A 27,619-nucleotide genomic window follows, 5' to 3' on the forward strand; every position below is an offset into this window, starting at 1 on the left:
CAGCAGCTACCTCATCCAGGCCCTCCCTGATGGCCTGTGCCTTTATTTGCATGCCCTCCCTGACGGACGGTGGGACGCTCGGAGTTGCAAGCGGCACCACTACACAGGGAGGCTCGAGCTGGGACTGTGGGATGCTCTGTGTTGCAGATGGCAGAACTAGAGGGATAGGCTCGGGCTGGGACGGTGGGACGCTTTGTGTTGCAGACGGCAGTACTAGAGAGAGAGGCTCGGGCTGGGATGGTGGGATGCTCGGTGTTCCAGACGACAGCACTTGAGTGCGAGCCGTGGGCTGGGATGGTGGGTGAATGGGTGTAAGCTGCTCCATGATATCAGCAGCAGCACTGGGACCCGCAGCGTCGGAATCAAAACCATAGAAGGTGGAACCAGAACCTATGCGAGAGGGAGGCGCAGGCTCGGACGGTAGTGCACTGACTGTAGAATGCTGCATTATACCAGCAGCACCACTGGGACCCGCAACATCGGAATCAAAACCATGGAAGGTAGAACCAAAACCTATGCTCGGGGTTGAAACTCTGATGCCCCTTGATGGGGGCTCATAAACATTAATTTGGAAGCTCTCCCCTGCAGACATTTCAGTCATCGCTGTCATCATCCAATCTGGATCGTCCGCAGCTGGTTGTACTGGTTCTTGTTCTGTACCCTCAGGATCCTCAGGGTTGGCAGCAGCATCATCATCATCATCATCATCATCATCATCATCATCATCATCATGATGTTCTGCAAAATACATCAGAACAGTCAAATGCTTAACAGCAAGGGAGGGGGCCGGATGGGTGGCATGAGTACTCTCACACATAGCAGGCCAGGCAGCAGGTTGATTTAAAGGGCCACGATGCATTTTCAGGACTTACCCTCTTCCTCGCGTGCGGGCCCAGCTTGTGCTGTACTGATTGCTTTTCTCCATGTACGACTCATCATAGCAGCTACCCTTTGTTCCAAGGATGTCAGTGGATGCAGATTGGGCACGCCTCCTCCTGTCCGAGTTGCCTCCCTTTTGTTGTGGGCCAATTTCTTCTGCAAAGAGTAAAATATAACTTTTTACAGAGTGTGTCAGTCTGCAAGGTGGAACATACAGATGGCCAGGTTACAATTACGATTAAATTAAAAATGGAAAATATTACTTACACCAACTACTTGACCAAGGTCGTGCCATTTCTTTTTACACTGACTTCCAGATCTCCTGGTATGCACCACTGCGCAGTAATCTTCTGCAACTTGGTTCCAGCGTTTCTTCATTTCTTTTGGTGGCACTTTTATGCGACCTCTGTTGCTGGTATCTAGCTCCTGCCATCTCTGCTCAATTACGTTGATTAATATCTCCACTTCTTCATGCAAGAAATTCTTTGTTCTTGGTGGACGTTGATCCATTGCAAAGTTGAATCGACACTCTTATTTCTCAAAACACACAGTCCTTAATTTGCATGCACCAATGCAGCACCTGTTCTGCACGTTTAGCAGTGAAAAGCTGCACTCACTGATTTCAGCAGGTGATTTATTCAACAGTGCTGCTAAAAGCACTCCTTCACACACAAAAATATCACTAAAATTAAATCACAAGCCTTTCCAGGGGTCTACGAGACAAATCTTCACTTTTCCTCCAGTCCCTTTAAAAATGGCCAAGTGCCAATGTTTGTTTCACACTGTGCGTGCGCGCACGCTCCAACGCGCATGCGCAGGGTTGCCGGCACGACGTTGCCTTATTTAAATTAGACCTGCCCCCCCCACTGCTTAGAGAATCAGAGCGAGTGTCTGGCTCCGCCCCCCGCTGTGATCTGCGCACCATGCCAAGCTGGTGAAGAGCTCCGAGGAGCCGGAGAATCTGGCAGTTTTTTTCCTGCGCACTTTTGAGCGCGAAAAACGGGCGTCCAGCTTGGGGCTGCGCCGTTCTAGGCGCGGCCCGAAACTTCAACCCTTTGGAAGGAGAAAAGTCCAGGTTCTAAGATGGCTCCATGAGTTTATCCAGTGAGTAGCTGATGGCCGCAGATTCAATCACCAGTCTGTGGAGGGAAAATTCCATCAGAGTTCCCATTCCTGATCGCTATTGAGTGACTCCTGCTGGAAGTGTGGATGTCAGGTGACAGCATTATCAGGTGCAACTAGGCCTATGATTGAATTAGCTGACAATATTTGTAATCAAGTCATTTGGCGAAGCTACTGGGGGCACTATTGGTACCGTACCCCACAGAGGGGAGGAGAGGGGTAGGGAGCAAAATTGGTGAGGAAAATAAAAGAACATCTCCTCCCTATGCTAGCTGTGAGGATTCAATGTGGAATGAGTTTGCACAGTCTCATATTAGCTATTGACCCACAGCAAATTTGGTAATCCTAATCTTACAAGGAAGCTGGCATGGGAAATGGAAAATGTTGCACTTGCACTGATGCAGTAGGGTAACATTTAAAAAGCCTTTTTTTTGTTCATTCTTGTCAGATCAACTCCAGCGCCAAAGATCACTTTGCGCTACTACACTTGATCTTAGCCAAAAGGCCGAGAGGGGAAGCTGCACCGTTCCTGGAAACACTGCAATACCAGGTCGATGCGTGGAGTGGACGGAGCAAGCCCCTGTTCCATCATTTTAAAAGCCTTTTTTTAATCCAATTTCGTTCCAGATCAACTCTAACGCCAAAGATCACTTTGCGCCAATGTGTTTGATCTTAGGCCAAAAGGCCGAGAGGCGAAGTTGCACCGTTTCTGGAAATATTGCAATACCAGGTCGGTGCATGGAGTGGACGGGGCATGCCCCTGATCCAGCTCCCTGTCCAAAAATCAATTCAATATCATGTCCCCATAGGGGATTTTAAACTGATAACAGATACTACACTTGATCTTAGCCAAAAAGCCTTACTCCGCATAAACTGTACTTTATCTGATGTGGAGATGCTTGATGGGCATACGGTGTGGGAAGAAATAACACTACACAGGCAGTGTGTGTTATGGGTGGATGCGGTTACAATTTTTGTTCTTTGTTGACCTTCTTCTAAAAACACACAACTTTACCCTGTGTGCTTTCGGGGAGCTTGGAATCTTTATTAATGGCAGACAGGCTGAAAGGCAAATATGTGTGAATTTGCATATTCATCTTTAATTGGTGCTTAACAAGCCCAAAAAAAACATTAATGCTGGACCTGTGCATTAAAATACCAGCAATACGAGGAAACTTAAAACTAAATCAAGCAGAGGAACTAACTCGATTCAATCCAAGTTAAAAAAACATCGATGGAGAAATAATTGAGATTAAAGACAGACAAATCTCCAGGATCCCATGGTTTCCATGCCAGGGTAGTGAAAGAAGTAGGTGAGGAAATTGTTGATGTGTTAGTCCAAAACACTCTGGATTCAGGAATTGTCCCTTGGATTTGATAATGGCAATATCACTCGAATATTTCGGAAGGGTAGGAGAGATAAACTAGGAAGCAATAGGTCTATTTGTCTAATGTCAGTTGTGGGGAAGTTACTAAAATCCAATATTCGGGACAGCGTGACTGAGCACTTGGACAAATATGAACTGATCAGAGAGACCCAGCATGGATTTGTAAAAGGTAACTTATGTCTAACGAAATTAGTTGAATTTTTTGAGGAGGTAATTAACGTGGTAGATAAGGGAGTGTCTGTGGATATTATTTATCTGGACTTCCAGAAGCCATTTGACAAGGTACCATATAAGAAAATATTAGCAAAAATGAGAGCGCATGGAATTGGAGGCAACCTATTGGCTTGGATCAGAAATTGGTTAGGAGGGAGGAGACAGAGGGGGCGAAATTGGCACGCTGTGCGCCTCCCATTAGCACACAAGGGTAAGTGTGGTGAGGGGAAGAGGGCTAAAGCAAGAGGTGCTTGCTTACACCATCTACAGCTTGTAAGCCAGAAGAGATAGTGGGCAAATGGGATGTGAGAATAGGTACAAGGATACCGTCGGCCATGGGCTCATCGATTGCCTTCCCAAGACTGGCCAGCACCGTCTCCTCCATGGGGCTGAGATTATGCAGGCACACCTGTGCCCCTTCGGGTGGTCCCTGCTGGCTCCAATCATGAGCCACCTTGTTCTGCAAGAGAAAGTGAAGTGTGTGGTGCAATGTTTGGGTGATGTGTCCGCCATGGGTGAATAGTAGCTTGTGTGCAAGTTGTGAGGTGTGAGTCTTGCAGCAGTGGTAAGTGTGTGAGGGTGAGGTGAAGGTATGAATGTGAGGTATGAGTCATGTTTGATAGAGATTGTTGGTAGGTCAGTAATGGGGGTGTGGTGCATTGAGGCTAGTGGTGTTAATGGTGGGATATGGCTTTTGAAGATTAATTGACTGACCTTAACCACCCAAGTGAGTTCATTAAACTTTTTCCTGCACTGCAGCCAGGTCCTCAGAGTGACACTACTAGCATTGACAGCTATGGCTATCTGCCCCCATTGGTGTTTTGATTTTGCCTGGAGGGCACCCTGGCGCCCTGTGGAAATAGGAGCTCTCTCCACCTATCCACCTCCTGCACCAAGGCATCCAGTGCTGCATCGGAGAACCTTGGTGCATACTCCCTCACCTGTTGTGACATCAGTCGTTGTTATGCATTGTCTTCCCCAGCCAGTTGAATGAGCTGCTGCAGACAGAATGACCCTCCCCTTCAAGGAGTGCAGACTGCCTTTCAGAAGTGCACACTAGCTTTCATTGGTGCTAGCCTCACACGAACTTGGGCACCCTGCTGAGTGTTCAGCCACTCAGCAGCGCATTCAGTGCTGGGCTGAATCTCACAATCATTAAAATTAGCAGGCAGTACAAAGATCGCGTGCTGCCAGCATTCCTTTCAGCGAGCGATCCCCTCGCCCATTTTCAGGGCCAATCCAACTACTGATCACCAGAGGGCATATATTTAAGGTGATTGGCAAAAGGCCCAGAGGCAAGATGAGAAAAAACAATTACACAGCAAGTTGCTATGGAGTTGGTGGTAAAAATAGGAGGGCTGATTATTATCTGAATGGTGACAGATTGGTAAAGGGGGAGGTGCAATGAGACCTGGGTGTCATGCTACATCAGTCATTGAAGGTTGGCATACAGGTACAGGAGGCGGTGAAGAAGGCAAATGGTATGTTGGCCTTCATAGCTAGAGGATTTGAGTATAGGAGCAGGGAGGTCTTACTACAGTTGTACAGGGCCTTGGTGAGGTCACACCTTGAATATTGTGTACAGTTTTGGTCTCCTAATCTGAGGAAGGACATTCTTGCTATTGAGGGAGTGCAGCAAAGGTTCACCAGACTGATTCCTGGGATGGCAGGACTGACATATGAAGAAAGATTGGATCGACTAGGCTTGTATTCAGTGGAATTTAGAAGAATGAGATGTGATCTCATAGAAACATACAAAATTCTGATGGGGCTGGACAGGTTAGATGCAGGAAGAATGTTCCCGATGTTGGGGAAGTCCAGAACCAGGGTCACAGTCTAAGGATAAGTGGTAAGCCATTTAGGACCGAGATGAGGAGAAACTTCTTCACTCAGAGAATTGTGAACCTGTGGAATTCTCTACCACAGAAAGTTGTTGGGGCCAGTTCGTTAGATATATTCAAAAGGGATTTAGGTGTGGCCCTTACGGCTAAAGGGATCAAGGGATATGGAGAGAAAGCAGGAATGGGGTACTGAAGTTGCATGAACAGCCATGATCATATTGAATGGTGGTGCAGGCTCGAAGGGCCGGATGGTCTACTCCTGCACCTATTTTCTATGTTTCTATGCTATGATCTGGAATGCATTGCCTGAAAGGGTGGTAGAAGCAGATTCAATGGTAACATTCAAAAGAGAATTAGATGAACGCGTGAAGGTAAAAATGTATTAGGGTTATGGGAAATGAGCAGAGGAATGGGACTAATTGGATGGCTCTACCAACGAACTGGTACAGGCATGATTTGCCCAACGGCCTCCTTCGGTGCTGTATCATTCTATGATTCTATGATTTGATCGAGTACATAGAGAAAAACTATTTCCTCTGGTGGTAGAATCCATAACAAGGGGGCGTAATCTTAAAATGAGAGCTTGGCCATTCAGCACTGCTTCACACAAAGGATAGTGGAAATCTGGAACTCTCTCCCCCAAAATGCTGTTGAGCCTAGGTCAATTGAAAATGTCAAAACTGAGATTGAAAGGTTTTTGTTAGGCAAGGGTATTAAGGGTTACTGAACCAAGGCGGGTAGATGGAGTTAACGTACAGATCCCCATAATCTAATTGAATGGTGGAACTGGCTCAAGAGGCTGAATGGCCCACTCCTGTTCCTATGTTCCTTCCTTCATACTTAAAATACATTAAACCTTTCCAGTCCCAGGAAGGGTTTTAGGAGTGTGGGGAAAGTGTGCCAATGCAACAAATTACTGCACATTAACACACACTTAACTCGAGCATAAAAAATAATTTCACCCTCTGGGTGACTAAAATGGAAAAGACTTTCATTTCTCATTGTTAATACCTTTCATCTTGATGAGCACCAAGGAAATTACTAAAATGATAGAAACAATTATAGACAATCACCAATGACAAGAGGATGTCAAAACATCTCAGGAGAAGTTTGACCCAACATTACACACTGTTTCCAAAGTCAAGGGGATTTCAGTTGACTGCAGGATGGCTGAATCTTAATGGCCTCAAATAAGTAAAGATAGCCCATAGTAATGATTTGTGAAACAAAGACAAAAATGGAACTGTACCATCAAATAAATGCTTTCAGCAAGAGAATGGAAATCTGCCAAAACTAGAGTGTAAAATTTTTGGCTTCTGCCTTGTATTGTTAATTAATAGATTCAAGATTCAATCTGACTGCCATTTTAATTGGGTCATGAGCTGGGAAGCAGCGACAGCTTCCCCATCAGGCCCAACCAGTCGGGCGCTGGAAGGAGGGCCAGACCATTTTCAGGTTTCCTGTGTCGGCCCCGCCTCCCCCTCCACCACTTACCTGACTGCTGGGACTGTGCCTGCAGGTCCCCGTTGACGGCCTCCTGCTGCCCAAATTCCCACTTCTGCTAACCTTTCATCCAGTGGGTTCAGGTGGGAGTCTGACAACATTTATGGAAATTAGGCACAGCCACTAAAAACATCTGGGTCTCAATTCACTACTGTTTCTGGATGCGCTACCCACTGTGAGATCGCATGCACTATTCCCATCCACCCTATCCCACCCCCAATTAAATTCATGGCCCTCGTGTCTGTACTACAGAATTGGACAAAACTGGTCGCGACCATGTTTCAGACAAAGGGAATAGCACCTGGTGCTGTGGTTACATAGGGCCCAAGTTTCCACATGATTTGCGCCTGACTTTTAGGAGCAACTGGTGGAGAACGGACTATCTTAGAAATCGCAATTTTTTTTTCTGCAGTTCTAGTCAGGTAGAACAGTTCTACTTTGGAACAGAATTTTTTCTTCAAAAGGGGGCGTGTCCGGCCACTGACGCCTGATTTGAAAGTTTCCACAGTGAAAACGTACTCCAAACTAAAGTAGAATGGAACAAGTGAAGATTTTTGTAGAACTGAAAAAACCTGTTCTACACATTAAAAAATCAGGCGCAGGTTACAAATTAGGCGTCCAGAACGAAGTGAGGGGGGGGGAGGGAAGTCATTAAATTCTATAATAAATCCTTATTTATACTTATACAAATATTATACAAATAAATCCAACCTGAATAAACATTTATAAGCAAAGAAAAGATTAAATAAACCATCTTCCTACCTGTGTGAAAGTGTTTCAGGCAGGCCTTTCGGGACCAAAGGCTGAACGGGCCATCCCGAGACTTCGGGCAGGGCCCGTCCCCAGCACCAGATTTACAGGTAGGTGGCGTTGGGTTGGGTCGGGTCGGGGAGGTTCGATTCGGTTCGGGTCGGTGGGGGGAGGGAGAGGGAGAGAGAGAGAGGGCGAGAGAGAGGGAGGGGGAGAGAGGGAGAGGGAGGGAGGGAGAGGGAGAGGGGGGGAGGGAGAGGGAGAAGGGGGAGAGAGAGGGAGAGGGGGGGAGAGGGAGGGGGAGAGGGAGGGGAGGTCAGGTCCAGTCCGGGAGCGGGAGTCGGGTCCAGTGGGGGGGGGGGTTCGGGTCGGGTCAGGTCGGGGGGCGGGAGCGCGGGTTGGGTTGGGTCCAGTCGGGGGGGGCGGGGAGCGGGAACAGGAGCGCGGGTCGGGTCGGGTCGGGTCCAGTCGGGGGGGCGGGGAGCGGGAACAGGAGCGCGGGTCGGGTCGGGTCAGTCGGGGGGGGGGAGCGGGTGTCGTGTCTGGTCGGGGGGGTGGGGGGAGCGGGTGTCGGGTCTGGTCCGGAGGCAGGGGGGCGAGCGGGTGTCGGGTCTGGTCCGGAGGCAGGGGGGCGAGCGGGTGTCGGGTCTGGTCCGGAGGCAGGGGGGCGAGCGGGTGTCGGGTCTGGTCCGGAGGCAGGGGGGCGAGCGGGTGTCGGGTCTGGTCCGGAGGCAGGGGGGCGAGCGGGTGTCGGGTCTGGTCCGGAGGCAGGGGGGCGAGCGGGTGTCGGGTCTGGTCCGGAGGCAGGGGGGAGCGGGTTTCGGGTCGAGTCTGGTCAGGGACGGGGGGGGGGCGGGGGGAGCAGGAGCTGGCCGTGGGAGGAGCCTTATTCACGCAGCCCCAGTGAGGCCATTCAGCCAGGGCTAGGGGCTGCGTGCTTCGGGCCCCTCCCACACAGTTCGGCACCTGGAGCTACTGTAGCGCGCATGTGCAGAGGTCCCGGTACTGTTTTCAGCGCAGGGACCTGGCTCCGCCCCCCTACAGCTCGTGCTGGCTGCGCCGAGGGCCAGAGGACCTGCAGGTAGGTGGAGAATACCGAGGATTTTTTTAGGCGCACTTTGTGGCGCGAAAAATGGGCGTCCAGGTCAGGACTGCGCCGTTCTAGGCGTGTGTGGAAACTTGGGCCCATAGAATTTACAACACAGAAACAGGCCATTTGGCCCAACAGGTCGATAGCAGTGTTTATGTTCCTCATGTGCCTCCTCCAACCCTACTTCATCAAATCCTATCAGCATACCCTTTTATTCATTTCTCTCTCATGAACTTATCTGGCTTCCTCTTAAATACATCTTTGCTATTTGCCTCAACTACTTCATGTGGTAGCGAGTTCCATATTCTAACCACTCTCTGGGTAAAGATGTTTTTCCTGAATTCCTTATTGGATTTATTGGTGACTATCACACCATATGGTTACATCATATCCTGTGACAAAAGTAGGTATGTTATAGAAGAGATATAAAGGTTGATGTAGTCTCTTGGTCTGGGGGCAGCTGGAAATGACGACAGCAGAGTTCAACCTCAGGGCCTCCAAGGTACCACAAAACTACCATCAACACAGTCAAGGATTAAGCTGGTGACCTTCCTGCCCTGTAGGACCCAGCTACTCATTGTCTAAACTAACTGAACCACGGAGCAAATGTCATTTACTTTTTAATTGATTGCTTGTTAATTTGAAAAATAATTTTTCATCACTTCTGCATCTAGGTTGTTTCCCTCAGTGCCATAAAACTAGTTATCATTTTTGCACTAAAATGAAAAGAAATGCTATGAAGCAATGCTACGAGGTGACCATTATTCTGCAAACATACAGTGACTTTATCTTCTGCGTCCTCACTTCCTTAATGTGTATATATAAAAAGTAATCTGCCCTGTGCCAGGTAATTAAGCAAAAGAATTAGACAAAGCAATTTCCATACACATAAAACTTGTTATGCTCCCTTAATATAAACAGTATTATCTTAGGAAGTTTGGAAAAATCGTGCATGGTTTAGAAATTCTAAAATCCTCTGAGAATCATCAGAATGGACGAAATCAACACTCATAATATCGCCCAGCGTTACTTTCCGCACGGAATTAACGCCGCGATTCTATAACTCCGCCCGCCCATTTTTTTTTTGTCGTAAAGAGCACATTTGGCAATACTAACGCCCAGGAGATCGCCCACTGTCACTTTCACCACCTCGCACACACATCTCGCCCACAATATCGCTCGCCCAAAAAATCGCCCAGAAAAAGTGGAACTGTTCTGAACTAAAGCCAGCGGTGTGGCTGCCATTTTTTAAATCGCAGATTGCTTCATTCAAAAGGCTGCTTCAACTTCAGGGGAATTTCCATTGACTCTGGAGTTCTTCTCAGGTGAAGTGACCATCTCAACACATATTTTCAGACTCTGGACTATTGGGGATTTACTCTAGGTGTATTTTAGTGAGGAAATTATTGCTTCTGATCAATTGCTATTATACTTTCATTGCAATGGGGCCAGCCATTTCTCAACCTGTATTGATTAATATGCAGATGTTGCAGAGTGCAGATGGCTCAATGTGTGATGCATATCATTATGTCCCCAACTAAAGACGTGCAAGAATGAGGGGGGCCAGAACATACACACCCGCATGTACAGGGAAAAGAGGTCTTACCTCGACGTGTCCGACCACACCTGCCTTCGGAGACTGCGCTTCCACAAGGTGGTGATCAATGAAATACGTGACCTCATTAGGCCACATATGCAGCCTGCCATCAGGACATCAGTGTCGATCAAGGTCAAGGTCACCGTGGCACTGTCTTTCTACGCGTCCGGTTCCTTTCGGGCCTCCGCGGTCGAGATTTGCCCTCTGTCTCACCATGCAACCCATTACTGCATTAGACAGGTCACGGAGGCCCTGTATGCGAGAAGGATGGACTTTATCAGCTTCTCCAAGACCACGGAGGCTCAGACTGACAAGGCTGGAGCATTCTATCGCATTGCTAAGTTCCCCAGGGTGCAGGGAGCTGTACAGTGCACTCACATCGCCATGCGGCCACCTTCTCAGGACCCGGAGCGTTTTCGTAACAGAAAAGGATTTCACTCCCTGAAGGTCCAACTAGTTGTCAACCACAACCAGATCATCATGGCAGTGAATGCCAAATGTCCGGGCACCTTCGATGAGGTTCACATCCTGCGTGAGAGCGCTGTTTCTGACATGTTTAAGAGTCAGCCACAAGGACAATACTGGATGCTTGGTGATAACCGATATGGCCTAGCCACCTGGCTGATGACCCACCTGCATGACACCCTCACCGAGGCCGAGAAGCGATATAACCAGAGCCACAGAGACACATGCAATGTGGTCCACAAAACAATAATTTTGCTTAAGCAGCACTTCAAATGTCTGGACCACTCAGGAGGGGAGTTACAATACAACCCTGAGCAAGTAGCTAAATTCGTGGTTGTGTGCTCCATGCTGCACAATCTGGCTATCAGGAGGAGCCAAGTATTGCCAGAATGGACTGATGGTCCACCTCAGGAGAGAGAGGAAGAGGAGGACGAGGGGCTGGATGCTGACCTAGGGCCAGACAATCAGGCTGGCTATGCAACCATGCCCACGACCCCCTCCAGACCGCAGGAAAGGGCCTGTGGTGGCTACATAGCTGACTCTTACGTGAGTCTTGCAGCTATGTAGCCACCACGGGCCTGAGCTGCACAAACACAGCAGTGCACAAATTGGCTGCCACGTTTCCCTATGTTGCAGCAGTGACGACATTTCAGAAGGAATTAATTGGCTGTGAAGCACTTTGGGATATTATGAAGGACACTATATAAATATAAGTTCTTTATTTACTGCAAAAACTAGCATTGTGGCCTTCTCTGAGATTATCAATTAAGTACCAAGTTGTCAGCAATCCTGTGCTGTGTTCATGCACCTAATGCCAACTAGATTGAGGCTGCACAAGCTTCTCAGAGGACATAAAGGGGCCGAAATTGGTTGTCCATCCATTTCTCAGTGGTCTGTCGTTTCATACCACCGGGTATCGCTGGGGCGGAGTGTGCGTGATTTTCATCAGTTTTTTCTCGCCGGTATGCCGAACGGAGTGCAGCGGGCGGAGTGGAGTATAGCCGGCGGTGTGTGAGCGGTGAGTCCTTTTTACTTGGGAATCTTCAGGTCCCAAGTTCTGCGCACACATGCTGCTGTGAAGCTCCAGCCCCTGAGAGAGACACAGACCAGAATCGACAGAGACTGCCGGCCTGAGAGCGATGTGCAGGTAAGTGGGGGTGGGGGGGTCGCTACTTGGAGGGGAGATCGCTACTTGGGGGGGGGGATTGCTACTTGGAGGGAGATCGCTTTGGGCGGGGGGTGGGGAAACAGATTGCTGTGGGCGGGGGGAGGGGAAACAGATTGCAGATTGCTGTGGGAGGGGGGGAGGGGAAACAGATTGCTGTGGGGTGGGGAGGAACAGATCGCTGTGTGGGCGGATGGGGAAGAGACTGGGGTGTGGGAGAGACTGGGGGTTGACAGATTTTTAAAAATTCACAGGTGAAGATGCATACTGCCGACTGAAGTTCGACTTATAGCCACCTTTTCCAGGGCGGTCTGCAGGGTCGGCGGTATGTCGGTGGTAAGTCATCAATTTGGCAATTTTGGGCAGTGTGTCGGCGGTGTACATGGGCGGACGGTATGCATGCCGCCCGGTAGTATGTCGCTGAAGAATTTCCCACCGGGCGGCATGTTGGCGATATGTTTGTATTTTTTTGATCAATTTGGTGATTTTGGGCGGTATATGGGCGGTATGCGGCGGTATGCGGCGGTATGTCCACCAATTTCGGGCCCATTAGCTTTAGGCTGCAAATAAACTCAGGGAGAAAGGACAGAGTTCTTTTGTCACCCAGTCTCCTTTAAAAGCTGTCGATGCAAGTTCTTTCTTAATGGAGCCTGTTCAATGAACACCATTGCCTTCATTACACTGGCTGACACAGATTCCAGCTCTAATGTTCTGTTTTACTCTTATGAACTGAGAATACTGAATCAACCAAACCCACCTAAGGCATTGGTCATGCTTGCACCAATTTTGAGAGGTGCAGTATAATTGACAGGGAGTCAGTGTTAACTTCCCTGCTATCTGCATCCCCAGTTCAAAGCTCATCACCACCTTCTCAAAGAGAATTAGGGGAAAGCAATAAATGCCGGCCTTGCCAGTGGTGCTATGAATGAATATATAACGAAAAGTTCATCACCTTTCCATTCCTTATAGTACATACTATAGATACCATGCGGATCATTTTATCCCAAAAAATGATGGGTTGGGATCAAGTGGGATGTTAAAATTTTAAAAACTCAAAACCAACCCACACCTGCGACCAAACCGACCACTTTTTTTTTTACAGGGGGCGGGCAACCAACCCGCTGCCAGGAGGCCGGTTGACCATTTAAATATTATAATGAGGCTGCGTGTTCATATTTAACCTATCTTCCAGGTTTAACTCTGGCTGGCCGGATTTCCAGGGCCTCGGGAAATCTGGCAGTTAAAGGAAGGTGAGGACTGCTTCCTGGAAAAGGTAAATGGTTTTCCAGCACTGTTTGTGGGCCTGGAGGAGAAGGAGTGCTTCCCCTAGCCACCTACCCTGACCACCATCAGTCTGAGCCCCAGGATCCAAAGACACCCCAAAACCCAGATTGGCAAAACTCCCCAACCAAACCCCTCGCGACCTTGGGTTCAGAAACCCCTCCCCTGGGATCCTAGGATCAGACCCCCCTGGGATTGGCAAAACTCTCCCACAAGATTCAGACCCTTCCTCCACACACACTACCACTAACCCAGCTCTCGGCTCCCTACCAGCTCCTGGCCTGAGGCTTCCGCTAGAGCGTTCCCTGCCCGACAAGGAGCCAAGCCTGTCAATCAGGCTGGCTTCCGAGTGGGAAATTCTAACCCCAATAAACAGATGGGTTTGGATCGGGTGGGCTGTGAAACGGTTTAAAATCTCAATCCCGAACCCAACATGCCTCGAACACACCCACCTCCAGTTTTAATGAGGCGGGACATGGGGCAGGTAACTGACCCACTCCCAGGAGGCGGGTTGGTCATTTAAATATTTTACTTAGGCTGTGTGCATCAGATTTTATCTCTCTTCCCGGTTTAACTCTGGCTGGACAGGTTTCCAAGACGTGGGAGGCAAGGACTGCAGCGTGGAAAAGGTAAATGATACGCTCATAATAAAGGGTGAAACTGAGTACTGTGTGTAATGAGCAAGTGTGACCTTAGCTCCTTTAATAAGACTCCAGAGTGCAGGTACCTCGTGGGTGGCCTGCTTATATACTGTGCTCCCAAGGGATGCTGGAATCCCTTGGGACTCCAACAGGTGGGCCCTCTGGTGGTCAGGTGTCATGCAGGTTACAAAGGGTTAAATACATAACAGTAAAGGCCTTCCCAGCACTGTTTGTGGGCCAGGAGGGGCAGAGTGCCCCCACTCCAGGATCACCAACAGGACTGGACACCACTCCAGAATCATCAACTCCCTTCCCCCACAATTAGAGCCCTTCCCCAGGATCAGACCCTCAGGATTGGACCCCCAGGATCGGAACCCCAGGATTGGAACCCCAGGATCGGACCCCCAGGATCAGCTCCCAAGGATCGGACCCCAAGGATCGGGCCTCTAGGATAGGACACACAGGATTGGTCCCCCAGGATAGGACCCTCAGGATGCTCAGGATCGGTCTCCCAGGATCGGACCCCAAGGATCGGGCCTTCAGGGACCCCAGGATCAGACCCCCAGGATCGGTCCCCCAGGATAGGACACCCAGGATCGGAACCTCAGGATCGGGCCTCCACGATAGGACACCCAGGTCACCCAGGATCGGAACCCCAGGATCGGGCCTCCAGGATCGGACACCCAGGATTGGTACCCCAGGATCAGACCCTCAGGATTAGACCCCCAGGATTGGTCCCCCGGGATCCTCAGGATCAGACCCCCAGGATCAGGCCCCTAGGATCCCCAAGATCGGACCAGTGATATCTTGAGACACAGTAAACACAGAGAACTGCACAACATGGCTCTCGGGTAAGAACTGTGCAGAGCACATGGCTTTAGTGTTATTATATCAGTAGTCCACTAGGTGGCTCTACAACACTTCTTCCTTATTGAAGAAGTTATTCATAACAAATAGTCATTGTACGTGACTTGCATGGTACACACAACTCTTGACATACATTTCTCAAATGGAACTTGTTGTGTATGGAGAAAGAGTCAGACTGAACACTGTGAGCTCAAAGTAAAGTGTGTCCTAAGTCTTTTATTGCAGGTCTCCAGAGTGCCTCTCCAACCTGTGAAGCCTCCTTAAATACCTGTGTTCCCAAGGGATTATGAGCCCTCTGGTGGCTGTACAGAGTAAATACAAGTCCAGATATATAACAACATTCCCCCCCCAAAGTCAATAGTGTAACTATTTACAATGTGAGTCGATCTGGGGCCCTTTTTGCCCTGGTTGATCGTCTCGGTATGAAAGCTGGTGTTGTTGAATCATTTGTTGGGCCCTCGCTGGGCTGCTGTGCAGCTGGCCTTACTGGGCTGCCTGTTGTGTTGGGCATTGCAGGGCTGCTGTGGATGATGGGTTCTGCTTCGTGGTCAACCATGGTGTCGGTTGCCACTGGTGTGTGTGTTAGGGGATCAAAAAAGGTAGGGTCCAAGGTGGGTTGCTCAGGATAGTCCGTGAATCTGAGTTTGATTTGGTCCAAGTGTTTCCGGTGAATGAGTTCATTTGAAAGTTTGACCCGAAACACCCTGCTCCCCTCTTTGGCCACGACAGTGCTGGGAAGCCACTTGGGACCTTGTCCATAATTTAATACAAATACAGTATCATTGACTTCAATCTCACGTGACACATTTGCGCTATCATGGCATGCACTTTGTTGAAGCCGCCAGCTCTCTACCTGTTCATGTAGATCAGGGTGAACAAATGAGAGCCTTGTCTTAAGTGCTCTTTTCATGAGCAGTTCAGCAGGTGGGATTCCAGTGAGTGAGTGGGGTCTCGTGCGGTAGCTAAGCAGGACTCGGGATAGGCGAGTCTGCAGTGAGCCTTCAGTTACCCTCTTCAAGCCTTGCTTGATGGTTTGCACTGCTCTCTCTGCCTGACCATTGGATGCTGGTTTAAACGGGGCAGATGTGACATGTTTGATCCTGTTACTGGTCATGAATTCTTTGAACTCAGCACTGGTAAAATATGGCCTGTAGTCATTCATCAGGACATCGGGTAAGCCGTGAGTGGCAAACATGGCCCGCAGGCTTTCAGTAGTGGCAGCGGACGTGCTAGCCGACATTATCTCACATTCAATCCACTTGGAGTACGCATCTACAACCACAAGGAATATTTTATCCAAGGACGGGCCTGCATAGTCGACGTATACCCTAAACCACAGTTTGGAGGGCCAAGACCATAAACTTAGCGGCGCCTCCCTGGGTACATTGCTTAACTGCGAGCATGTATTACATCTGTGAATGCAGGATTCTAAGTCCGCATCGATACCGGGCCACCACACGTGGGATCTGGCTATCACTTTCATCATTACGATGCCTGGGAGGGTACTGTGGAGGTCATTGATGAAGGTATCTCTGCCCTTCTTTGGGATCACTACTCGATTGCCCCACAGAAGGCAGTCTGCCTGTATAGACATTTCATTTTTGCGCCGCTGCAACGGCTTTATCTCTTCCTGCATTTCCACTGGGACACTGGATCAGCTCCTGTGAAGCACACAGCTTTTGACTAGAGATAATAAGGGGTCCTGGCTTGTCCAGGTTTTGATCGGCCAGGCAGTGACGGGTGATTGCTCACTCTCAAATGCTTACATAACCATGGCTAAATCTGCGGGCTGCGCCATTTCCACCCTCGTGGTGGGCAATGGCAGCCTACTGAGAGCATCGGTGCAGTTTTCTGTGCCTGGCCTGTGGCGGATGGCGTAGTTATATGTGGACAACGTGAGCGCCCATCTCTGGAAGCTGGCCGATGCGTTGGTATTTATCCCTTTACTCTCGGAAAACAGGGATATAAGTGGCTTATGGTCAGTTTCCAATTCGAATTTTAGCCCAAACAGGTATTGATACATTTTCTTTACCCCATAGACACACGCTAACGCTTCTTTTTCAATCATGCTGTAGGCGCTCTCGGCCTTAGGCAGACTCCTGGATGCATCAGCAACCGGTTGCAGTTTCCCGAAATCATTAGCTTGTTGCAATACACACCCGACGCCATATGACGACACGTCACATGCTAGCACCAAACGCTTACATGGATCATACAACACAAGCAATTTGTTTGAGCATAACAATTTTCTCGCTTTTAGAAAGGCATTTTCTTGGTTTTTGACCCAAACCCATTCACCCCCTTTTCATAGTAAGACATGTAGTGGTTCTAACAGGGTGCTGAGACCCGGTAAGAAGTTACCAAAGTAGTTCAAGAGTCCCAGAAACGACCGCAGCTTCACCACCTTCTGTGGCCTCGGTGCGTTCTCGATTGCCTCCGTCTTCGCGTTGGTGGGTCTGATGCTGTCCGCTGCAATCCTCCTTTCCAAGAACTCCACTTCAGGCACCAGGAAAACGCACTTTGAGCGTTTTAACCTGAGCCCCACGCGGTTGAGTCAACTAAGAACCTCCTCCAGGTTCTGCAGGTGCTCGACTGTGTTCCGAACTGTGACCAAGATGTCGTCCTGGAAGACCACGGTGTGCGGGACCGACTTCAGTAAACTTTCCATGTTTCTCTGGAATATCACCGCCGCTGATCGGATTCCAAACGGGCATCTGTTATAACCATAAAGTCCTTTGTGCGTGTTGATGCAGGTGAGGGCCTTCGATGATTCCTCCAGTTCCTGCGTCATGTAGGCTGAAGTCAGATCCAACTTCGTGAACGTCTTTCCTCCCGCCAGCGTTGCAAAGAAGTCGTCGGCTTTTGGTAGTGGGTATTGGTCCTGCAGGGAGAAACGATTGATAGTTACTTTGTAATCGCCACAGATTCTGACGGTGCTGTCTCCCTTGAGAATTGAGACAATAGGACTGGCCCAGTCGCTGAACTCGATCGGTGAAATGATGACCTCTCATTGCAGCCGGTCTAGCTCGATCTCTACCCTTTCTCTCATCATGTACGGTACTGCTCTCGCCTTGTGATGGATGAGTCGCGCCCCCAGAATTAGGTGGATCTGCACTTCTGCTTCTTGGAATTTCCCGATGCCTGGTTCGAACAGCGAAGGAAATTTGTTTAAGACCTGGGCACATGAAGTGTCGTCAGCGGGCAATAGCGCTCGGACGTCGTCCCGGTTCCAGCGTATCTTTCCCAGCCAGCTCCTGCCGAGCAGCGTGGGACCATCGCCCAGTACCACCCAGAGCGGTAGCTTGTGCACCACGCCATCGTAGGAGAGCTTTACGGTAGCACTGCCGATTACAGGAATCAGTTCTTTAGTGTAAGTTTTTAGTCTCGTGCGAACTGGAATTAAGACCGGCCTTGAGGCCTTGTTGCACCACAGCCTTTCGAAAGTCTTTTTGCCCATGATGGACTGGCTCGCGCCCATGTCCAGCTCCATTGACACCGGGAGTCCATTTAGTTCAACATTCAGCATTATTGGGGGACAATTCGTGGTGAATGTGTGCATCCCATATACTTCTGCCTCCTCTATCTGAGGCTCTGGTTCGTAGTGATCCTCCGTGGATCTGTCCTCCTCTGCAACATGGTGGTTTGCAGGTTTAACAGGCTTAGCAGCTTGCCTGCACACTCATTGGAGGTGTCTCATTTTTCCACAGCCCTTGCAAACGTACTCTTTGAATCGGCATGAATGGAAACGATGATCACCCCCGCAGCGCCAACAAGATGGCAATGGCCTTGCATTCATCACCCTTGATAGTGGACTCTGAGACATCTGCAGACATGCAGCTGCAGGTATGTATGGCCTGCCCTGTACGTTATGATTCGAAAACAACATCACTTTGTTCACAGTATTTGTAGCAGCACTTGTGTGCTGAGAGATTTGTTTCATATTGTCACTGGTGGCAATGAACGCCTGGGTTATCGCTATGGCCTTACTCAAGGTTGGGGTCTCTACAGTCAAAAGCTTGCAAAGTATGGTTTCATGGCCAATGCCAAGTACGAAAAAGTCTCTGAGCATGTGCTCCAAATGTCTTTCAAATTTGCAATGTCCTGCAAGGCATCTCAGCTCGGCGACTAACTCGCCACTTCCTGACCTTCAGACCTTTTGTAGGTGTAGAACTGGTACCTCGCCATCAGAATGCTTTCCTTCAGGTTCAAATGCTCTCGGACCTATGTGCACAAATCATCGTATGATTTCTCCGTGGGTTTCACTGGAGTGAGCAGGTTCTTCATGAGACCATACGTTGGTACCCCACAGATGGTGAGGAGGATCGCTCTACGTTTGCTTGGTCACGAAGTATTGGTCGAGTCGCTCCACAAAAGTTTCTCAATCATCTCCCTCCGTAAATTTCTCCAGGATGCCCACTGTTCTCTGCATCTTTGGGTTCGCTATCTGTATCTCGTCGCCAGTTGTTGTGTCTGGAGAAAGAGTCAGACTGAACACTGTGAGCTCAAAGTAAATGGTGACCTTAGTCTTTTATTGCAGGTCTCCAGAATGCCTCTCCAACCTGTGAAGCTTTCTTAAATACCTGTGCTCCCAAGGGATTATGGGATCCCTTGGGACTCTGTGGAATGAGCCCTCTGATGGCTGTACAGAGTAATTACGTCCACATATATAACAGAACCCATTTTATGTTTCCAAATTCTACTACAGGTTGAACATCCCTTATCCAGAACCCTCGGAACCTGGCTTGTTCCGGATAAGGGATTTTTCCGGACGAGGGCTGGTCATGTTGGATGGTACAGGTACTGAGCAAGAGGATATCAGGGCTGGCTGGCTTGGGGCTGAGAGTGCGGCGAGAGATCACGGGCACAAGCCAGCGATTGTGGGAGTCAGCAGTGAGGAAGAACTTCAATTTATTCAATTTGTTCATGTCGGAGTTCTGCGCTTGCGCCACCTGGTGGCCGGGAATGGTTCTGAATGAGGGGTGATTTTGGATAACGGAGTTCCAGATAAGGAAGGTTCAACCTGTATAGAAATCTGTAACACACACAAAAGATATGAACTTATTTTCCATATTTACAGATTAAACTTAACCACTGGTTTTCTGTTTCAAAAAAGATAACTTTGTTCTTAAACAGGACATTCTGATCTTGTTGTAGGACTTCCACTCATCCTAGGCTGAGCCTGAAGAGAGTTTTTCTCCAAGGGTTGACCTTGATCTGCATTTGGACTCTCTACACTTTCAGACTGTTGGTCTACCTGACTCAAACTCAAATTTAAATTCTGACTTTCTCTTGGACTTGTTTCTCAACATCTGATGTAGGATTTGCTATTGGTGCTCTACTTGTAACAAGACTATCTGACTCATCAGAATAAATTGAATCATCCCAACTTTCAACTCCTTCCACATCAGTCGGTAAGATATAACCAATGTGAACAAACCAAACCTTTCCATGATCAAACATCTTGACCAAGTATGTGCGAGGGCCACATATCTTCACTACTCTTCCTGGTAACCACTTTAACCAGTTATGGTGGTTCTTCACTCTAACCTTCTGGTTCAACTTCACACTTCTATCTCTTACTCTACCTCTATCATGACTCTCATTCTGCCTTGATCGTTTCTCTTCTACTGACTAAAGAGAACCTGGTTCACGGCTGTTGTTTGAGAAACAACTCTGCTGGTTTTCTACTCGTAGTGGTATGAGGAATATTCCGATCAGTAATCACAAAATTTGCCAGTTTCTGGTCCAACAACAACTGACGTTTCTTTGGATTTGGATCCAACATTTGTTTGATGAGGGCATGTTTGACAATTTGTTCTGTGCACCATTTGAAGCAGTGTGGTACGGTTCACATTTAGTATGTTTCACATCGTTTCTGCTCTTCTGAACAAAATTGCAGCCCATTATCAAGCACAATTTCTTTTGGGAGTCTGTATGAAGAAAACAATCTTTGCAAATTATCTAGTATTTTGCTTGTTGTTATTATCCGCATCGGAAACACCACTACCCACTTTGAATGACTATCTATCACTATGAACAATTGCTGTCCTTTTAGTTCAGCTAAACCTACATGTATCCTTTACCACACCCTGGGAGGCCATTTCCATGGCTGTAATGGTACTGATGATGGTTTCTTGGTCACTGATTGACATGTTGTACACAGGCTGATGATGTAGTCTATCTCCTTATCTAAACCTGGCCACCATAAGTAACTGCGTGCAAAACTCTTGGTCAAGCACATTCCCAGGTGCTGGTCATGGAGGTCTCCTAACAATTTAGACCTGAACCTATTTGGGATAATAGGTCCCCGCATGATACAATCTTTATCCACTGACAATTCATTCCTCCGATTAAAGTATGGATGAATATCTTCCTCTGATACCTGGTTTGGCCAGCCATTTGCTACGTTTGGTTGTCCTACCAATCAGCTGTGACTGGAAGCTTATCAATGTATGAAAAATAGAACACTTCTTCCCGATTGGGAGTAACATGTGATGAGGATGGCAATCTCGACATAGCATCAGCATTACTCTAATCAGCTGATCGTCTGTACTCAATGTCATACATATATGCTGGCAAAATCAAAGTCCATCTCTGCACTCAGGCTGCAGCTAAGATTGGAACTGAGGACTTTGGATGGAGGATTGCTGTTAGTGTTTTATGGTCAGTAACTAAGGTAAACATACGACCGAACAAGTATTTGTGAAACTTCTTGACCCCAAAAATTAATGCCAAAGCTGCCCTTTTGATCTGCACATAATTCCGTTTACTGGCACTGAGAGTGTGTGAAGCAAAAGTAATTGGTCTCTCCTCCTCGCTATCTAGTACATGAGAGATCACCGTTCCAACTCCATATAGAGAGGCGACACATGCTAGTGAACTAACATGGTACACTCTACCAATTGGCTTTTATACTCTTTGAATGCTGTGTTGCATTATTTTGACCACTTCCAAGAGACCTGTTTTCTCAACAGCTCATTCAGTGAATGTAACACTCGCCAAATGTGGGAGAAACTTGCGTAATCATTCAAAACACCCAAAAATGATCGAAGTTCAGAGACATTCTTGGAAGCGGGTGCATTTCTAATTGTATTCAGCTTTTCATTGGTTGAATGTAAACTGTAATGTATTTGCTTCATGGGTTCTTTGCTTAGCAATTCATAGCAACACATTACTATTAAGGATTAGTTGGTTTATTAGCAAAAGGTTTGACAATCACACTACACATTACCAGTTCATCCACCAGGCTCACAACCACCGGCCTCATCATGGATCCCCCGAACACAACTGGCTGGGGTTTTATTGTCTTGTGAAAATAATGTGACTGGCTAAGCCACTCCCAACTCAACAGCTCTACACTGTTTTTTTAGGTGGAACTATAAATCAAGTGCCCCCTTATTAAAGGAGCACTAAAACCGACAAACTTAAACAAATTAAACTTTTGACATTACTGGATCAAATTAAAATTTGTTTGCCGGGGGTGATGATGCACTCCAGTCCCTCTGCCGTCCACCTTTTGCAGAAGGCCGCGAGCGTGCTCCATCTCCAGGGACACCTCGGCTCGGATGTAATGCAGGAGAGAGGCAGGTAGTCAGGCTGAACGACCCCTTCGACCGCCTGCTGCCTGGACCAGCTGATGGCACCCTTGGCCATGTCCAGGAGCAATCTTAGGGGGAGGCCTTCTGACCTGCCTGCTTCGCTCTGCACAGGATGCGCAAAGATCAGGAGTGTGGGACTGAAGTGCAACCGGAATTTGAGGAGCAGCCTCTTCAGATATTGGAAGAGGGGTTGCAACCTCGCACATTCAGTAAAAATGTGGAACACGGACTCTTCCAGACCGCAGAAATTGCAGGCGGCCTAGGAGCCCGTGAACTGACTTAAAAATTGATTGCACGGGACTGCCCCGTGCAACACCCTCCAGGCCAAGTCCCCAATAAATAGTGGGAGGACTCCCGCGTAGAGAGCATTCCATTGGGGATCCCCGCCTCCTCCGGACGGCAAGATGGTGCGCCATGGCGTGTCAACAGCGCTACAACTCTTTTGGGGGTGGACAAAATAAATGTTAGATCAAGTGCCCCCCAATCTGGGGGACACTCCAGACACTTAACTGCCCCTTTTTCTAATAAATGTTTTTTTTTTTGTTTTTGTGTTTTTTTGGGGGGCATTAAAACCATATATTTTACAAGTGCCCCCTATAAAAGGGGAGGGGGACACTAAGAACCCGGCAATTAAAACAAATTAAACTTTAAAACATATAAAATCAAATTAAAATTTGGTTGCCGGGCGTGACGATGCACTCCAGTCCCTCCGGTGCCCACCTCTCACGGAAGGCCGCGAGCGTACCGGTGGACACCGCGTGCTCCATCTCCAAGGACACCCTGGCTCGGATGTAAGCACGGAAGAGAGGCAGGCAGTCGGGCTGAACGACCCCCTTGACCGCCTGCTGCCTGGACCGGCTGATGGCACCCTTGGCCGTGCCCAGGAGCAGTCCTACGAGGAGGCCCTCGGACCTACCCGCTCCCCTCCGCACAGGGTGCCCAAAGATCAGGATTGTGGGACTGAAGTGCAACCAGAAATTGAGGAGCAGCCCCTTTAAATAATGAAACAGGGGCTGCAACCTTGCACACTCCATAAAAACATGGAACACAGACTCTTCCAGACCGCAGAAATTGCAGGCGGCCTGGGAGCCCGTGAACCGGCTTAAAAATTTGTTGCACGGGACTGCTCCGTGCACCACCCTCCAGGCCAAGTCCCCAATAAATAGTGGGAGGACTCCCGCGTAGAGAGCATTCCATTTGGGACCCCCGCCTCCTCCGGATGGCAAGATGGTGCACCATGGCGTGTCAACAGCTCTACAAACCTGTGAGCATACTCACAGGTGCATACATTACATAAACCATCTTTGTCTACTCTGTGCCCTAAGTACTCCACTGAGTTTTGAAACATTTCACAGTTGTTAGCAGTCACTCATACTCCGTGCTTCTCTAGCCGTTTGAGCACTTCATTCATGGATTTGGCTGTTTGGAGATGAAAGTATGTCATCTAAATAACAAACTACCCCTTCAATCCCTTGCAAAATTTGGTTCATCACCCCCTGAAATATTTCAGGGGCAGAAGACACTCCAAATGGTAGCCTATTAAACTGATACAGGTCTAAGTGAATATTTATAGTCAAGCATGACTTGGACTCTTCATCTCACTCAAGTTGTAGGTAGGCATTTGTTAGATCTAACTTTGAAAAGATCTGGCCACCTGTCAATGTTGTGAACAAACCTTCCACATTTGGCACCGTTTTGGGTAGATTACACTCTAGAACCTGGTTTACGGTTACCGTATAATCACCACACAACCTTACCATTGGACTTAAGCACAAAAACAATGGGTGTAGCCCAATTAGTCAGATCTACCTTCGAGATAATGTTCTCAGTTTCTAGTCTTTTGAGCTCTTGCTCAACTTTCTCCTTGAGTGCCTGGACCTGGCCTGCAGTAAACTGGTCTTGTGTCCTTCTGTACTCTGACACTCGCCTTGAAGCCTTGGATTGGACTGCCTGTTTCACAAAACACCTTTGGATATTGCTTGATGACATCATCTTTCGATGCAAATTTCGTCTCCACACGAAAAATCTTATTCCAATTCAGCTTCAGTGATCCCAACCAATTTTTACCTATCAAGGCAGGCTTGTCTCCTGTCACTACTATGAGAGGCAAGCTCTGATATTGATCCTTGTATTTCACTGGTATGGTGATACTTCCTACAAAAGTGATTTGCTCTCCTGAGGAGCCTCAAAGCTCTGTCTTCAATTTCTCTCGTCAATAATCACGCAACTTGTTGCAATATAGCGATTCTGGTACTACACTCACGGATGCACCAGTGTCGATTTCCTGCGTGTCTACTTGGATGATGATATTTCGCAATTCGCTGTTAGATACCTTTGTGCTCCTGTTGGCGTGAATCTCCAGAAAACCCTCATCCTGCTGCTTCTCTTCAATGGTATGTAGTGTCTGGCAATTTCCACTTCTAGCATTGCCAATTGGTTTATTCTTCTGTCGGCACGCCTTCACAAGATGCCCAATTTTCTTGCAGTAGATACACTCTGCCTTCACATATGGACAACTTTGAGAGAGGTGTTGTGTCCGGCACCGATAGCACAACTTTAATGCACTGTTGCCCTGGCCAGTTGCTGAGGCCCAACTGCCTTTTATTTTTAGCCTGCAGCCAATTTACATCAGTTGTCTGACGACTGGAAATGGTGCAAAATTCTCGGGAGTATTAGTCAGCCATATCTATCAACATAGCTGTCTGACAAGCTGAATCAAAAGTCAAATTAGAGGTTGTCTACAATTCACTTCTGATTTTTCAACTCACAAACAAAGTGGTCACGCAAAGCTCGGTCCTGAAAGTTTCCAAAATGACAATGAATGGATAGCTTTTTTAAAGCTACAATGCACTCATTGATACCCTCGTTATTTAATTGATCGTATGTTCCAAACCGACAACTTTCAGCAATTTCCAGGGGCTCAGTACTGTTCTTGGTTAGAATTCTCTTCAGTGGCGTGTCCTTCAGCTTGACGGGAACAGGCACATTTTTCATGGTTTCATATACATCTGCTTCAGTCCAGAAAATAGCCCGTTTCCTTTCTAAAACCGCTCCGTTACGGTATACATCATCAGGGATTTCAACGATACTATTTGCAACAAAAAACATTTCTAGCCACTCCACATATGCTCCAAAAGTCTCTCGGTCATGATGTAACTTACCCAAGTACCCTATTATTCCCATAGCCGCAGCCAACTGGACTCTGGCAACGTCGACAGTTCAGCCACGTCTGCTCGGAATTTACCTCGGATTTTTAAGCTTTTCTGCAAAATAAAAAACCTCTAACAGTCTCTCCGTCAGTTGGCAGGATTATCCTCCAACAAAATTTCAGCTAGGAAATCCGAAAATCACATCCTCATCGCCAATCTGCGATATCTTGCGACACAGTAAATACAGAGACCTGCACAACATGGCTTCCGGATAAGGACTGGGCAGAACACATGGGTTTATTGTTATTACTTCAGTAGTCCACGAGTTGGCTCTACATGAGGATCCCCAGAATTGGACCCCCAGGTTCGGACCCCCAGGATCCGACCCCCAGGATCAGAACCCCAGGATCCAACCCTCAGGATTGGACCCACAGGATCGGAGACCCCCTAAGATCTGGACACCCCCACCCCACCCCTCACGCTCCCACTTAGCCTGCTGCAGGCTCCCTACTTGCTCCTGGCCTGCAGCCTCCTCCAGAGCATTCCCCACCCAAAAGAGGGCCAAGCCTGTCAATCAGGCTGGCTTCTGGGCGGGGAACCTGCTGGGAAAAAAAGACGCATGGTGTGGAGTTAAAACAGCGTGGACATCTTGCAGGTTGCCTGAAAATTTCCTCTGAGGACAGTGCTCAAAGATGTGATCCAGGGTCTGATTAGGAGCTCCACAGTCACATGATCAGTTTGCTTTAATCTTCCATCTATGGAGAAGGTGGCAGCATCTACCATGACTAGTTCTGAGGTGGTTGATGGTTGTCCACTGTTTCAGAGGAAGGTTTGATCCTTAGGTTGTTCTGTGGGGTCCTCTATAAGGAATCCATTCCATATGTCGCAACTCTTCCGAGCATTTCGCCATCGGTCATCAAGGCTGAGAGGAGATCGCTGAAGGGCTTCGGCAATGGTCCAAATTAGCCTTCTAGATTTGAGACGGGTTGGTGGTAGGTTGTTCAACTCAGCCTGGATTGGCATGTCTTTGCTGGTGTAACAGTTGTATTCTCTGAAGACTGCATATTCGCAGCGTAGGTACGGTGGTGCGATGTTTGCACGGGCAGCCAAGGAGTTGGTGTCAATAAAAGCGTACTGATGATAATTCTCATAGTAGAATTCTGCTGGACATCAACGGATTTGACATGCGGACTTGATAGCCATGCCAGAGAGCCGTACTTCACTGTAGAGTACACCAGGGCGAATGCTGCCATACGGAGGCTTTGAGCGTCTGCTCCCCATGTGAACCCAGCGAGTTTCTGGATCAAGTTGACCCTACTCTTTAGTTTCTTCCCAAGGTTCTGGAGATGTTGTCTATATGACAGGGTGTTATCAACTGTGACTCCTAAATAGGAGGGTTTTTGGCACAGCTTACCTCTTCGTAGCAAAAGGAGACTTTCAAAGATTGGTTTGCTTGATGGGTATTGAGGTGGAATGTCGAGGTGACGGTCTTTTGCAGGTTTGGCTGAAGTCACCATCAGTGGAATTAGGCCTCCATCCTCTGTAAATCACTGGTCAGGGTCTCTTCGGTGATGGACAGATTCATGTTTTGCATGGCCAAGGCAATGTCATCAGCGTATACAAACTTGCGGGATTGTTTCGGGCAGGTCACTGGTGTAAACGTTGAATAACATGGGTGCCAGGACAGAAACCTGTGGGGGTCCATTGTTCAATATCCTATATCTGCTCTTCTGGGTTTCCCGTCCAAAATCCATCCCCCCTCCCCCCACTCACCCCGCCTAAATAACCCGCCCCTGTTACTATCCAGGCCTATGTTTCTGTTGAATTTTCTCTTCCAACTTGCTCCTTTCTTCTCCTAGAGATGATGACTCCTAACATGATATGCTTCGCACAGCAGTCCAGAGCCCATCAATACCCCACCCATTATGTGTAAACCTCGGTATCATAGTTGAGCCTGTCCTCACACACTTGCACCTTCCAATAGAGGTCACACAATGATGCTTTTTCCCATCTCTGGACTGGGGATGCGAGACCAATTGTTAGAATCGCACTGCTGCTTCAGCTCAGATC

General features: G+C 48.2%; 1 pseudogene; it reads right to left on the reverse strand.

The window, feature by feature from the left end:
- Positions 1 to 2,694: 2,694 nt before the first annotated feature.
- LOC139274238 (U2 spliceosomal RNA) lies at positions 2,695 to 2,864 on the reverse strand (annotated as a pseudogene).
- Between the last annotated feature and the right edge of the window lie 24,755 nt (positions 2,865 to 27,619).

Source organism: Pristiophorus japonicus, chromosome 9, assembly GCF_044704955.1.
Source record: "Pristiophorus japonicus isolate sPriJap1 chromosome 9, sPriJap1.hap1, whole genome shotgun sequence".
NCBI lineage: Eukaryota > Metazoa > Chordata > Chondrichthyes > Pristiophoridae > Pristiophorus > Pristiophorus japonicus.